Raw genomic sequence first — 15018 nt, forward strand, 5'->3', positions numbered from 1 at the left:
TTATAGGCTGGTGGGGGTTGTGGTGGGTGGTCAAACTTGAGCAAAAGTATGGAGGTAAGAGAGAACATGGTACAGTGGGGTGTGATGGGAAGGTCTGTAGGACTGCAAAGAAAGGTATATGTGTATGAGAATGTGACAGGAGATGAAACTGAAGGCATATAAAGGGCCATATTGTGGATGACCTTTTTTTTTTTTTTTTTGAGATGAGTTCTCTCTCTCACCCAAGCTGGAATGCAGTGGTGTGATCTTGGCTTACTGCTACCTCTGCCTCACAGGTTCAAGCGATTCTCCTGCCTCAGCCTTCTGAGTAGTTGGGACTATGGGTATGCACCACCACACCTGACTAATTCTAGTAGAGATGGGATTTCACCATGTTGGCCAAGCTGGTCTCGAACTCCTGACTTCAAGAGATCCACCCACCTCGGCCTCCCAAAGTGCTGGGATTACAGGCGTGAGCTATTGTGCCTGGCCAGTGGATGACCTTTTCTACTTTCCTAGATAAACTGGATTGTCAGTAGAAGTGTTTCCATTTGTCCAATGTTCGGTGTTAGTGTTTTACTATTGTCTTTTGAGTAACTGAGTTTCATCACTTTTTATTTCTTTGATTTGTTCTTTTTATGATACCCAAATTTGGAACTCTCTTTATTCTTCAGGTGATTCTGCTTTGAGTACGATCTAGTCAAACCCTACACTCAGACATTGTGGAATGGATGATACACTGCTTTTAAGGCAGTTTGGAAGGAGGATGATTTAAATGACCTTCAAAGACTAATGTCAAGCCCCCATGTCAATGTCACTGCAATTCATGCATGCATGGAGAATAGGAAAGGAACTTAATTGTGGAGGAGGGGAATTGTAACCCTGTTTGAATGGGTAGTTGAAAGTCCTGGGCCCGCCCCTAAGGCTCAAAAAAGGACTTTCTTACATTTGCTGCCAAGAGGTCAGAGGGAGAGCCCATATAAATACCATCCTCCCTCGGGGTGTGTGACCCAGTCTTATTCTTTTACTTCCACAGGTGCAGAACAGGTTCACCAAATAGTATTCTGATCTCCCTTGAACAGAATCTGACATCATATTGTCCTTCTCTAGAAAATCAGTCCCTTTAAAGCATGGAACATGGCAATTTTAGGTCAGCAGGCATTTAAAGACACCTTTTTAACTTTCAAGGGCTGGCCTAATAAGATATATTTTGTACAAAATACCAGTGTTATCAAGATGAAACTTGAATCATTTAAATTTTGCAAGGGACTTAGTTTTAGCTGCTGGTGTACCTTTTACCTATGAAATTACTTCTTATTTTCTTTTAATGGTGCTGTCCTTCTGGAGCACTGTGATCATCATCAGGTATCAGGCTCCATTCCTTCAGCTAAACTTTCATAACTGTTCGGAATCCATTAGTGTTTGAGATGAGGGAACCCACAGCAACCCATGTCAGTCTTTTCGGACCATAAAATAACTTTCCATAGTTAGGCTGGATGACTGCAGAAACCAGTGCCTTACATAGTCAGGAGCTGCTGCAACATAGCTACAATCTGAACAACCAAAGGAATTAATCACAGCCAGCCTCATCCATTTCATTAATTTGTTTTGCCAAATGGTATCAGTGAGGCAGAGATACACCTTTGGCTCATTAATACAAGATCTGAACGGGAAAAATCTATTTCATTGAAATCCTTGAGAGTTGCTGAAAACACATGATATGTCTTAGTACTTTAAATAGAACTGTTCTAATTTGGAGGGAAACTGCTGTACAAACATGGCCCATTGATACCTTCACAGCTTATCTATTCATGCCGCTCTTGCCGTTTCTGAATTTTGGAAAAAGTTCTGTGTTAATGTAAATATAATTTTATTTTTCTAAATACTCATATCTTAAAATAATACTCATTAATAGATTTTGGTAGGAAAAACTCCATCTTCTTAATTTTTCATTTATATAAGCTTCTTCCCTGCATTCTGGAAGACATTCTTCAGTGTATATACTGTGTCAAAGCCCATTTTCAAGGCAGTTTATAGAGATTTAGCTATGCAATTTATTTACCATTGGTCACCAAGAAAGTAAAAATGGAAGAACCAGAAGGCCGCTGAGGGAAAATGTTATAACAGCATACTCCAGGGGCTAGAGACCAGAGAGCAAGAAGAATGCTCGTGGGTGGTCCCAGGGAACTATGCTTGATAGTAACAGAATAGCAATTAGGTAATGGAAAGTTCCGGCTACTGTACCAAAGATATTCCTCATCTTCTTCTTCTTTTTTTGGAGACAGGCTCTCACCCTGTCACCCAGGCTGGAGTGTGGTGGCACAATCTTGGCGCACTGCAATCTCCACCTCCCAGGCTCAAGCGATCCACCCACCTCAGCCTCTTGAGTAGCTGGGACTACCAGTGTGCTCCACCACGCCTGGCTAATTTTTGTGTTTTTTGTAGAGACGGGGTTTTGCCATGTTACCAAGGCTGGCCTCCAACTCCTGGGCTCAAGTGATCTACCTGCCTCAGCCTCCCAAAGTGCTGGTTGTGATTATAGGCGTTTCTTCTAACAAATTTTGTCTTGGAGTTGTCTTTACAAGTGAAGCTTTTGTGATTATTGGAATGCTATAGAATTCATCTCTAGGCTTCTTGTCCCACTAAAGCATTAGAATTTAAAACAGACCCTTTAACATGATTTATAGCAGACAAGAAATACCAGTTCAGTTTGGGCAGGTGGTATTTAATTGCCCCTCTTTGCGGTCCCTGTAAAATTGTTTGTGGGTGAAATCACAACAAAGATCCATAAAGAATAGCTTTATATATATATTGAAAGAGATATCAGTTTATTGCATTTTTCTGATGTCAAAGGTTAATTTAAAATATTAATGCTGAAAAGATTAAGATATTAAATCTAGTCAAGAATACATGTACATATTGTAATTACTTTTTATGATTAAAGTAATTGGATTATATTTAATGAGCTATTTACATTTAATAATTAAAAAAGACTTATCTTTTCAGTATTTCCTATATGCAGAAAGAGATGGGAGAAAACTCACTTCTGATATAATTATCTTAGTTTGGGCTAAATAGGAAAAACAACTGTGCTTTTTAGAAAAAGAAGAATATTATATTAAAATATACATACACAGATTAAGAATTACCCATAGGAGTGTTTTAGTTCATTGTAAAAGAAGATGAAAGATTAGGTGCTTTAAAAAAAAAAAAAGTCCCTGATGAGAAGATTTGATGAGCTAAACAGAGAATGAAACTTAAAGCGATTCTCAGGGACCCTGTAGATAAAAGTAACCCGTCAGAAGTGTTGGAACCCCTAATGCCTAGCTGTTTGAAAACAGGAGTTTGAAAAGCAGTAGCATCTGCACATGTTATCTGAGGCTGGGATTTTAAATAAGCCTGTGTTTATGTTGTTTAAAGGAAAGAAGTGAAGCCCCTGAGCATCTGGCTAAAATTGGGCGCAGAGAGGGAGAAAGCAGTATGTTATACTCATTAACACCATTTCAGTTTTAGGGTAAATAGGAATGCTTTCTTGTGTTAGCATGCAGTCTTTTTTCCATGGGAGATAAACTAGTCTGGAATTTGATGGCACTTGTGTACAAAGATGAGAACTATGGGCATATTTGTCTAACTTCTTAGTTTGGGTGTTTTGCATAGAGTCAGTGCGGTGTCATGGAAAGAACATGAAGTTTGGACACAGTTGGACCTGGGTTTGAAAGCTGTCTGTCTGTGTGACTTTCATAAAGTTATGAATCACTCTGGGTTTTAGTTTTCTGATCTGTAAAATCAAAATACTACTACTTACCTTGGAAAATTGTTTGGAGGACTAGAAATATTCAAGAAAATGTGAATAAATATCTGGTACATTTTAGGAATTTAACAGGTATTTATTGAGCAGACACTGTAGGATGAAAAGAAATTTTAAGAATCCTACTTTGTCTCCAGATAGTTGCTGTTGCTACTACTGCTTTATGTTAGGTTTAAAGATATTTTGTTTTTCAATTCCTGTACTCAAAGAGTTGTACACACCAAAAATCTGTGCTATAAAATAGACTGTAGTGACTGCTATAAAAGAGGTTCAGCATACCTCATTGGCACTTGGAGGGAGGAAAATGACTTTAGACTGGAAGATTCAGGGAAGGCTTCTTAGAAGTGGTGACACTCACCTCGGGCTTTTAAGATGAAAGATTGTTTGTGTGTTTTTTTAAAGAAATACCACAATCCAGATAATAGTCTCTTGAAGAATGTTTTGCCTTCAAAGTACTTAAAGTGAAAATACTGGATTGACTCTTGACTGTGATTGGGAAGACTGATACCCTTTGTTGTAATCCTTAAAATAGGTATAATGTAAGCAGAGGCCATCCATCTTTTTCAGTATTTGTCTCCATGTTCCTGAAGAGCCTGTCTCAGAAGGTAAGAGGCCCACCTACTTCTTGGCCTTCACTGAAACCAAATAAAAGAGGACCATTTAGGAACACCTTTGTGTAATGCTCATTGTTGTTTAATTTGACCTGCTGTCTTTAGATTATTTCATTACTAGGAGGTAGGTCCATGTAAACTCGTCATTCCTTCGAGTTAGTAATAATGAGAGCTATCAGTTACTGAATACCTACTGGGTGCTGGGTACCCCTCTGGAATGCTTACATATGTTATCACATCTTATCCTTAGAACTATCCTAGGTTGGCCATGGTGGTTTACGCCTGTAATCCCAGCTCTTTGGGAGGCTGAGGTGGGAGGATCACTTGAATTCAGGAGTTTGAGACCAACCAGGGCAACATAGTAAGACCCTGTTCCTACAAAAAGTGAAAACATTAGCTGAGCATGGTGCTGCACGCTTCTAGCCCCAGCTACTCTGGAGGCTGAGGTGGGAGGATTGCTTGAGCCCAGGAGACTGAAGCTGCATGAGTCACATTCACACCACTGCACTGCAGCGTGAGTGATTGAGCCAGACCCTGTCTCAAAAAAATAAAAACAACTAAGGCCAGGCGCGGTGGCTCACGCCTGTAATCCCAGGACTTTGAGAGGCTGAGGCGGGCAGATCACAAGGTCAGGAGTTCGAGACCAGCCTGGCCAATATGGTGAAACGCCGTCTCTACTAAAAATACAAAAATTAGCCAGGTGTGGTAGTGGGTGCCTGTAATCCCAGCTACTCATGAGGCTGAGGCAGGAGAATCACTTGAACCCAGAAGGTGGAGGTTGCAGTGAGCTGAGATCGCCCCCCCTGCACTCCAGCCGGGGGCAAAAGAGCAAAACTCCGTCTCTAAATAAATAAATAAATACAACTATAGTATAAGGTAGTTTGTATTTTCCCCATTTTACGGATGAGGCTCAGAGAGATTAACTACCCTAAGGTCATATAGCTAGTGGCTCAAGAAATCCTTGCTTTCTTTGTCTGAACATTCTTCTGGATTTACCAAGCTATATTAAATTTTTTTTTGTTTTTTGAGGTGGAGTTTTGCTCTTGTTGCCCGGGCTGGAGTGCAATGGCACAGTCTTGGCTCACTGCAACCTCCACCTCCTGGGTTCAAGCAATTCTCCTGCCTCGGCCTCCCAAGTAGCTGGGATTACAGGCGCCTGCCACCACGCCCAGCTAGTTTTTGTGGTTTAGTAGAGACGGAGTTTCACCATGTTGGCCAGGCTGGTCTTGAACTCCTGACCTCAGGTGATCCACCCACCTCAGCCTCCCAAAGTGCTGGGACTACAGGCATGAGCCACTGTGCCTGGCCTTTTTTTTTTTTTTTAAGAGACGATGTCTTGCTCTTGTTGCCTGGGTGGGCCTCTTACTCCTGGAGTCAAGCGATGCTTTCACCTCAGCCTCCCAGGTAGCTGGGACCACAGGTACATGCTACCACACTTGGCTAATTTTTTATTTATTTATTTATTTATTTATTTATTTAGAAACAGGGTCTCACTGTGTTGCCCAGGCTGGAGTGCAGTGGCACAATCACAGCCTACTGCAGGCTCGACTTCCTGGGCTCAGGCAATCCCCCCATCTCGGCCTCTAGAGTAGCTGGGACTGCAGGTTTTCGGCACCGTGCCTGGCTAATTTTTTTTTTTTTTTTTTTTTTTTTTTTTTTTTGTTGAGACAGAGTCTCGCTCTGTTTCCTAGGCTGGAGGGCAGTGGCGCAATTTTGGCTCACTGCAACCTCTGCCTCCCAGGTTCAAGCGATTCTCCTCCTGAGTAGCTGGTTTTACAGGCATGTGCCACCACACTTGGCTAATTTTTGTATTTTTAGTAGAGACGGGGTTTCACCATGTTGGTCAGGCTGGTCGCAAACTCCTGACCTCGTGATCCGCCCACCTCGGCCCCCTAAAGTGCTGGGATTACAGGCATGAGCCACCACGCCCGGCCCTTTGGCTAATTTTTTGTGTTTTTCATAGAAATGAGGTTTATCCATGTTACCCAGGCTGGTCTCAAACTCCTGGGCTCAAGCAGTCTGCCCATCTCAGCCTCCCAGAGTGCTGTGATTATAGGCATGAGGCACCACGCCTGGCCTATTTTTATTTTTAATTTTAACTTTAATTTTTTTGAGATGGAGTCTCGCTCTGTCTCCTAGGCTGGAGTGCAGTGGCACAATCTGATTCACTGCAACCTCCACCTGCTGGGTTCAAGCGATTCTTCTGCCTCAGCCTCCTGAGTAGCTGGGACTACAGGCACGTGCCACCACGCCTGGCTAAGTTTTGTATTTTTAGTAGAGACGGGGTTTTACCATATTGGCCAGGCTGGTCTTGAACTCTTGACCTTGTGATCTGCTGGCCTCGGCCTCCCAAAGTCCTGAGATTACAGGCGTGAGCCACTGCGCCCAGCCTTTATTTTTAGTTTTTAACTTTGGTAGGTACATAGTAGTTGTATATGTTTATGGGATCCAGCATATTTTAAAATTTTTTGTAAAGATAGGGTCTTTCTATGTTGCCCAGGCTGGTTATATTGATTATTTATTTTATTTACTATTTTTTTTTAGAGATGAAGTCTCATTTTTTTTGCCCAGGCTGGAGTGCAGTGGAGCAATCAGTCGTGGCTCACCACAGCCTCAAACTCCTGGGCTTAAAGGATCCTCTTGCCTCAGCCTCCTGAGTAGCTGGGACTACAAGTGCACACCACTGCACTCAGCTGAGTTTTTCTTTTCTTTTTTTTTTTTTTTTGAGATGGAGTCTTGTTGTGTCGCCAGGCTGGAGTGCAGTGGCACAATCTTGGCTCACTGCAACCTCCGCCTCCCAGATTCAAGTGATTCTCATGCCTCAGCCTCCCGAGTAGCTGGGACTACAGGCATGTGCCACCACGCCCGGCTAATTTTTGTATTTTTAGTAGAGACAGGGTTTCACTCTGTTGGCCAAGCTGGTCTCGAATTCCTGACCTCAAGTGATCCACCCACTTCGGCCTCCCAAAGTGCTGGGATTACAGGTGTGAGCCACTGCGCCCAGCCACGTTTTTCATTTTTTATAGAGACAGGGCCTTGTCATTTTGCCCAGGCTGGTGTCAACTTCCTGGGCTCAAGTGATCCTCCCACCTTGGCCTCCCAAAGTGCTGGGAGTACAGTCATGAGCCACCACTCCCAGCCAGTATGTATTTGTATATCCAAACATACCTAAACATAGAAAAGGGGCTGGGCATGTTGGCTCACTCCTGTAATCCCAGCACATTGGGAGGCTGAGGTGGGCAGATCGCTTGAGCTCAGGAGTTCGAGACTACCCTGGGCAATATGGTGAAACCCCATCTCTACCAAAAATACAAAAAATTAGCCGAGCGTGGTGGCATGTGCCTGTGGTCCCAGCTACTTGGGAGGCTAAGGCGGGAGGATAGCTGGAACCCAGGAAGGGGAGGCTGCAGTGAGCTGAGACTGTGCTACTGCACTCCAGCCTGGGTGACAAGAGTGAAACCTCATCTCAAAACAAAAAAGAGTGTTATGATCTTATGGGACCACTGTCATATATGTGGTCCATCATAGTCCATCATTGACTGAAATGTTGTTATGTGGTACATAACTATTCTCTTGTAAGTCTGAGTTATAGAATGCATTTTAGTGTTAGAGAGATTTTTTAAAGACCACCTTGTCCACCTTCTGAGGCTGGAGGATTGCTTGAGCTCAGGAGTTCATGGCTTTAGTGCACTATGATTGTGCCTGTGAATAGCCACTAAATTTCAGCCTAGGTAACATGATGAGACCTTGTCTCTAAAATAATATGTTTATATTTCATTGACTCAGGTATACATTTTTTCCTCACATTTTAACATCGCTTTTTTTTTTTTTAAGACAGGGTCTCACTCTGTCACCAGGCTGGAGTGCAGTGGTGTGATCACTGCTCACTGCAGCCTCGACCTCCTGGGCTAAAGTGATCCTCCCATATCAGCCTCCTGAGTAGCTGAGACTACAGCTGTGCACCACTGCATTCAGCTAATTTTTGTATTTTTTGTAGACGGGATTTCTCCACATTGCCTAGACTGGTCTAAAAAGCGTGAGCTCAAGCGATCCACTCTCCTTGGCCTCCCAAAGTGCTGGGATTATAGGCATGAGCCACCATACCCACCCCATTTTAACATCTCTTGAATCGTAATGCCTCTTTCAATCAGTGGCATCCTAAATTTGATGAAATATGGTAGAAACCCATTGGAATTGTGACTTTTCCATAAATACTAGTGGTAAAGTTCAAGACTTCTGTTTATCATATTAGCTCTCCTTGAAAAACCTTTCCCTCTGTTTTTTTACATCCAAATTCTATCCAGTTCAGATCTTAGGTTTTGGGTTTTGTTTTGTTTACTTTTGTTTTTTTTGAGACAGAGTCTCATTCTGTCTCAAAGGCTGGAGGGCAGTGGCATGGATCTTGGCTCATTGCAGCTTCAACGTCCCGCATTAAAGTGATTCTCCTGCCTCAGCTTCTCAAGTAGATGGGACTACAGGTGTGTACCACTACACCTGGCTAACTTTTAATTTTTTTTGTAGAGACAAGGTCTCACCATGTTGCCCAGGCTAATCTTGACCTCCTAGGCTGAAGTGATCCTCCACCTCGGCCTCCCAAAGTGCTGGGATTACAGGCATGAGCCACTGCACCCAGCCCCAGTTCAGATCTTTAAGGTTCCAAGGAGTCTGTTCAGTCCCTTCAGTTCACAGTGATATTTTCATCCTTTCTATTGTCATAATTGAACTTCTATTTATTTGCTATATTGTTACTTAACTGTGGTTTTCTCTCTCTCTGAACTGAATTATAAGCTCCTGGAGTCAAGGGAAGAGATTTTATACTTCTTTGTGTCTTTTAGTGTCTTCTTGATAAATATTCAGTGATTGATAACAGCACTATAATTAGTAGTTAACCATTAATACGACCTGAAGCTTATTAAGACAGTATTGTATAATGCTTAAGAGAACCATATATAAACATTTAGAACAGGGCATGTGCTAGATAGATGTCATTCTACTGCTACTACTACTACCACCACCACTACTACCATGATACTACTATTACTACTACTGTTGTTTTAATTATTCTGTGCTAGGCACTGTGCTAAACATTTTATACATGCATTATTTCATTTTTCTTTACAACAACTTTACAGACAAGGGGTCATGATAATGATTTAACAGGCTAGGAAACAGACTGAGAGATTAGACTGCTTGCCAAGGTTCCAAAGCTATAAAATGTGGCAGTGGTGGAGTGAAACCCACACCTGTGTCTCTTAATGTTCATGCTCTTGCTCTGCCCCACTGCTTACTAGATTTTTAGGGCTTTGGCAACTTCCTGGTAAACTGAGGTTAGAAAGGAAAGAACAGATACTTATTTTTCCCTCTGCTCAAGGACTTTAGCTTATAAGTCTCATGCTTTGAGTGCTGACTAAATGTTGTGAGAGGAAGTAGATGTACAGCTGCCCTTTGCTGCTGACTCTTAGTCAGTTGCTGGTGGCTTGGCCATTAGTGAGAGATGTGTGTGTGACACTTTTTCAGGAATGAATTCTTGTTACAGCTGGCTATTGAGTAGTTCATATGGAATTGCATGGCAATTTGCTCCATAATTCCACTCCTTGTCTCACATGTAGTTGTGATTGCTAGGTCTCTCTCCTCACTTAAGTTGGTGTATTAATGGTCACATCTCAGGACTGCTGCTTCCGCCCGCCTGCTCCATGACCACACAGTGTGTTTGTGTATTGCCCTGAAGTGTCAACAAAACATTTTGCTGAATTTTCTTTTTGTTGTTGCTCTGCAACCATCTTTTCCCTGGCCTTTCTCAGTTGTGTAAAGTTGGTTTCTTTCTTGGTCTTTCCATCCCAGAGAGGGTGCAGTTACTGCAAAGAGAAGCTTGAAATAAGAAGTAAGGCATCATAACAATTAAAACAAATGGTTACACAGCTAGCCAGATGAATTGAGACTTAGTGCCTGATGTGCAGTTCAGCTCTTATTATCTCCTTCCTCTTCTATTTTCAAACCTGCCACTGTAGCTAATCCACCAGTGGGTACTCTAATACCTTGACCAAAGGAAGTTTAACCTAGTACAGTACTCAGTGCTGCTTGCAAGAGCCAAGAAAGAAAGGTTGCGGTCTAGCCCCATCTTCTCCATCGCATAGTATGATAGTAAAATGGGGTTAGAACCTTCCATAAAACCAAGCTGTGTATTGGACTTTTGGCTGTTTGTCTGGGAGAATACATGCCCAGGTTTGGCTTCCTCCCAGGTACTTGGAGAGGAATGCATTTTGTATCTGTCCTCTTATCTCAAATTTCTGGGTACCATCAACTGGAGAGCACTCTCTTCTGTCATTGGCTATAAATTTAAAAAGAAGCGTTTAAATATGAAGGGTATTTCATTGGGGCTTATGTGAGTTATTGACATATTTCTAGTAATCTAGTGAATGATTTGAACTGATTTGTTGAGGTTTGATACTTTTTTTGTTTTGTGTGTGGGTGTTGTTTTTTCAGAACAGCTTAGTTGTTTTTCATGTTAAACTCCTGTGTAAATTTAATGTTCAGTTGATGACAATGGCTGAAAGAAATCTGATACCTTATTAGGAGTAAAGGGTAAGATTTCTCCATTTATAAGTACAATTATTCATAATCTATATTTATCCAATCAAAGTAAAAGCCCATTTAGATGGGTAGTTTGAAGTATTTCAAACCATACAATTTTGGTGATATGGGTTTTACTAGAAATTGGCATTAGATTGGGAAAGTAAAATGAACTTTGTCTGTAACTGAAAGTCATCAGTGACCACATTGTAGATCCTGTGTAATTTAAGTGGATCCATAACAAGGAATTGGGCCAAGATGGAGATACAAGAAGTACTTTATGCGGGTAAATCTTTTCCTCAGAGCTCAGAATACTTTGCATACAAAATCTCTGTTTCATATAGCATCTTTCAAGCATTTTTTAGTGTAGTTTACAGCTGGACTAGAGGGATGAATTGAAATTTTATCCCCGATTGCCTGTCATCATTAGACTGAAAGCTAGAATCCAGGTTTCCAACTCACAGTTTAAATGTATTTTCTTTTGGACAACCAGATGGATCCTGCTAAAAAGAGAGTCTAATTTTGGCCATTTAAAAGACAGTTTTCTATGAAAAAGTTGATACTAGAAGAAACCAATTTTGAAGGTTAAAGAGATTCCCCCAATTTTAGTTTTAAGAACGAAACTATGATTAGACCCTTAAGTGTAAAAAGGTAAGAACAAAAGGTGCTATTGCCCCCAAAAGATAATAAAAAGTTACAGAATTACCAGGTGTGAATGAATGGTCCTTCATAGATGTACCTTATGCTCAAGGAGTAAGATACTGGAGTTTAGAAGTTCTGTTTCCTCAGCTACTGTCTTAAAGCCATATCAAGACAAGAAGTATCCCTACACTGATTGGATGTAGGCACAAAATTGGTGTGTCATTCCTTTATGAAATTGGAAATATCTCTTTTAGATCACAAGTAAGCCCTTTTTCTCAGTTTTCCCAGTCAAATACTTTCTGTATCTACCGCAGGAGTTCCATTTCTGTCCTGCTAGCTCCTTTGGACATTGTTTTAGTGACCTAAACGGATTTGTCATTCCTTGTGCTTGGAGAGAGAGTGTGGTTATATTTGTTAGTTTAGCCCCACCCTGTATTTCAACAGGAAGTGGGTGGGTGCCTAAGCTTATAATGAAGTGTTCTTCCTTGTAGTTGCTGCATGGTAATGAGGACTGCTATATGCAACAGTAAATTCATACTTTAAACATTTTAATATACAGACTTAAATTTCAGTAAGACCATGTATTGTCTGTCATTTTGAAGTCAAATGACTATTCGACTTTCCAACTGAAATTCTTAAACCTAGTGAAATGCATATTCTTTTTCTTTTTTGTTTCTTTCTTTTTGAGACAGGGTCTGGCTCTGTCACCCAGGCTGGAGTGCAACCACTCCAGCTGGTGTGATCATCGCTCTCTGCAACCTCCAAGGCTCAAGCAATCCTCAGTCCTCCTGCCTGAGCCCCCTGAGTAGCTGGGACTACAGCCGCATGCCACTACACCCGGCTAATCTTTTTGTTTTTAATAGAGATGAGGTCTGGCTATGTTGCCCAGGCTGGTTTTGAATTCCTGGGCTCAAGCAGTCCTCCTGCTGCTGCCTCCCAAAGTATTAGGATTACAGGTGTGAACCACTACACCCAGCCATGTTCTTTAACATAAAGAAATGTATCTCTTGAAAGAGGAAACTCAAGAGTAAACCTCTTCTCATATGTCCCCATCCAAAGTGCTGTTAACTATAGAACAGTGGGAAACGCTGAAGTGAAAGCAGAAGTCCTAATTGCCACACATGCAACATCCCCACATGTTCCATCCCCTGCTACTGCTGATCAGCATTTTGGGGGTATGTTTCAAAGAGGAACTGCCTTGAGAAGCATTTCTGTTGTGATGGTTATTGCTATAGCTCAAATATGCTTGCTTTTTGGATGTGACCATAGAAATCTGCAGGTGTTATCAGTGACCTTGGCTCAAAATGTAGCATTGTTTATTTGTCATGAACAGCTAGTAATAAACATAGCCAGAAGAATGAGCAGTCATCTGTCTTCTGGTAATAACAGGAATTCAGAGTGTGGGGCACAGATGAGTGCATCCTCCCTTCTCTCACAGATATCCCTCCCTTTGTGTTTTCTTCTACCCTCCAACCCCCAGCTCACCCCATCCCACCCCACCCCACCCCACCCCACCCCAGGCTGTTGGGAGCAGTCATGAGAGTTCAGAAAGTAGGGTGGATATCAGAGTCTCTGTTGCCTAGACTGGAGTGCAGTGGCACAATCATACACACTGCAGCCTCAACCTTCTGGATTCAAGTGATCCTCCCACCTCAGCTTCCCAAGTAGCTGAGACTATAGGCATGTAGCACCACACACCCAGCTAATTTTTAAAATTTTTTGCAGAGACAGGGTCTTGCTTTTTTGCCCAAGCTGGTCTTGAACTCCTGAGCTCAAGCAATCTTCCAGTCTCAGCTCCCAAAGTGTTGGGATTACAGGTGTGAGCTACTGTGCCTGGCCCCAGAGTCTCTTTTTAACTTTATACTGATCAAATGTGATATATAAAAGTATTCCATGATAGGCTGGGCATGGTGGCTCATGCCCGTAATCCCAACACTTTGGGAGGCCAAGGTGGGCGGATCACTTAGGTCAGGAGTTCGAGACCAGCCTGACCAACATGGAGAAACCCCATCTCTACTAAAAATACAAAAATTAGTGGGCATGGTGCTGTATGCCTGTAATCCCAGCTACTTGGGAAGGCTGAGGCAGGAGAATTGCTTAAACCTGGGAGGCGGAGGTTGTGGTGAGCTGAGATTGTGCCATTGTACTCCAGCCTGGGCAACAAGAGCAAAACTCCGTCTTAAAAAAAAAAAAAATTGCATGATAACTTCAAATATACAGACTTGAAGAATCTCACTGTTTGAGGGGAACTTAAAGGGCCTCATCCAGTTTCCATTTCAAAGCACAAATGCCATCATGGCATTAACAGTCCAGACTGGTACTGCCAGGCCATGGCTAGGAAGTTCTGGCAGTCTTTTATTTGTTTTCAGACTCATTCTCAAGTCCCTTAGGCTGAAACTTGCTACAGATGAAGATGGGGTTACTGCTGAATCTGGCCTGGATGTCTGGAGCTGGTCCAAAATACAGTTTTTCTTTGAAATTTTTTGGGTAGCTAACTCCTTGATCAGTCCAGGAGCCTCTTGGGTATAAATAACCTCAGGGCTCTGTCTGGAACTTCCTTTGGGCCATTCTAGATCTCACAGGTCCTAGTAATTAGACAAATGTAGACCTGGAGAAGGGGCATGATTCATGGCTATAATCTGCCCCTCTCTACAGTCCCTAAATGTGCCTCTGATTGTGTGTTCAGAATGCAAGTGGATGTTGGCTGAGTGAGGAGATCATGGCAGCTTGGGTAGAAGCACATCTAGAAATTTTAGATCTGGGAAGCTTCTAAAAGATGTTTAGCTTAGTCCGTTTATTTTGTAGATGAGGACACAAAGCCCAGAATAAAAATTATAACATCTTTGATTTAGAAGGCATTGTAGAGGTCATCTAGTCTGACTTTCCAACACCTTCATAAATGCTAGAAATTTCTCCCCCAACGTGCCTGATAGCTGGTCATCCAGAGCACAGGGCTGGAGAACTCATAACCTTATCTAAAGATAAGCCATTCTACTATCGGACAATTCTAATTAAAATGACCTAGATAAATTGAAATCTACTTCCCTGTAACTTTTATATTCTCAGCAGTTCTAATTTAATTCCTCTCCTATTTAACATCTCCCAAGGTAAGACCTTCTCAAATCCCCAAATTAGCAGATATCACTATAGTATATAATTTCCCTAATCAAAGTAAAAGATGTCTGAAAAAGACCTTCACAGATTCCATAAAGATAGGGCATTCCACTCTTTCATGTATCCAGAATTTCCTTTTTTGACCAAGAACCACCACTTCATTGGTTTTCTTCACGTTCTCTTCGTTTTCCTTCATTGGCGCTAGCATTCAGCTCTTTTCTGACGCTTTTGATAAAGAAACATACATTTTATCACTTTGTGAGTATAACTGTATAAAACTAAAGAGAGCAGCCG

General features: G+C 41.9%; 1 protein-coding gene across 3 annotated transcripts in view; it reads left to right on the forward strand.

Moving 5' to 3' along the window:
• Positions 1–15018, forward strand: part of WASF2 (WASP family member 2) — an 84252-nt gene that overhangs the window by 39728 nt on the left and 29506 nt on the right. The window contains exon 1 of one of the 3 annotated variants that reach the window (XM_055389281.2): positions 4325–4392. The exons of the other annotated variants lie outside the window; for them this stretch is intronic. The gene's annotated coding sequence lies outside the window, so the exon portion shown is untranslated. Of the gene's footprint in view, positions 1–4324; positions 4393–15018 lie in introns of those variants that run through there. 3 annotated transcript variants of the gene reach the window in all.

The sequence above is a fragment of the Gorilla gorilla genome, chromosome 1 (assembly GCF_029281585.2).
Source record: "Gorilla gorilla gorilla isolate KB3781 chromosome 1, NHGRI_mGorGor1-v2.1_pri, whole genome shotgun sequence".
NCBI classification, from domain to species: Eukaryota; Metazoa; Chordata; class Mammalia; order Primates; family Hominidae; genus Gorilla; species Gorilla gorilla.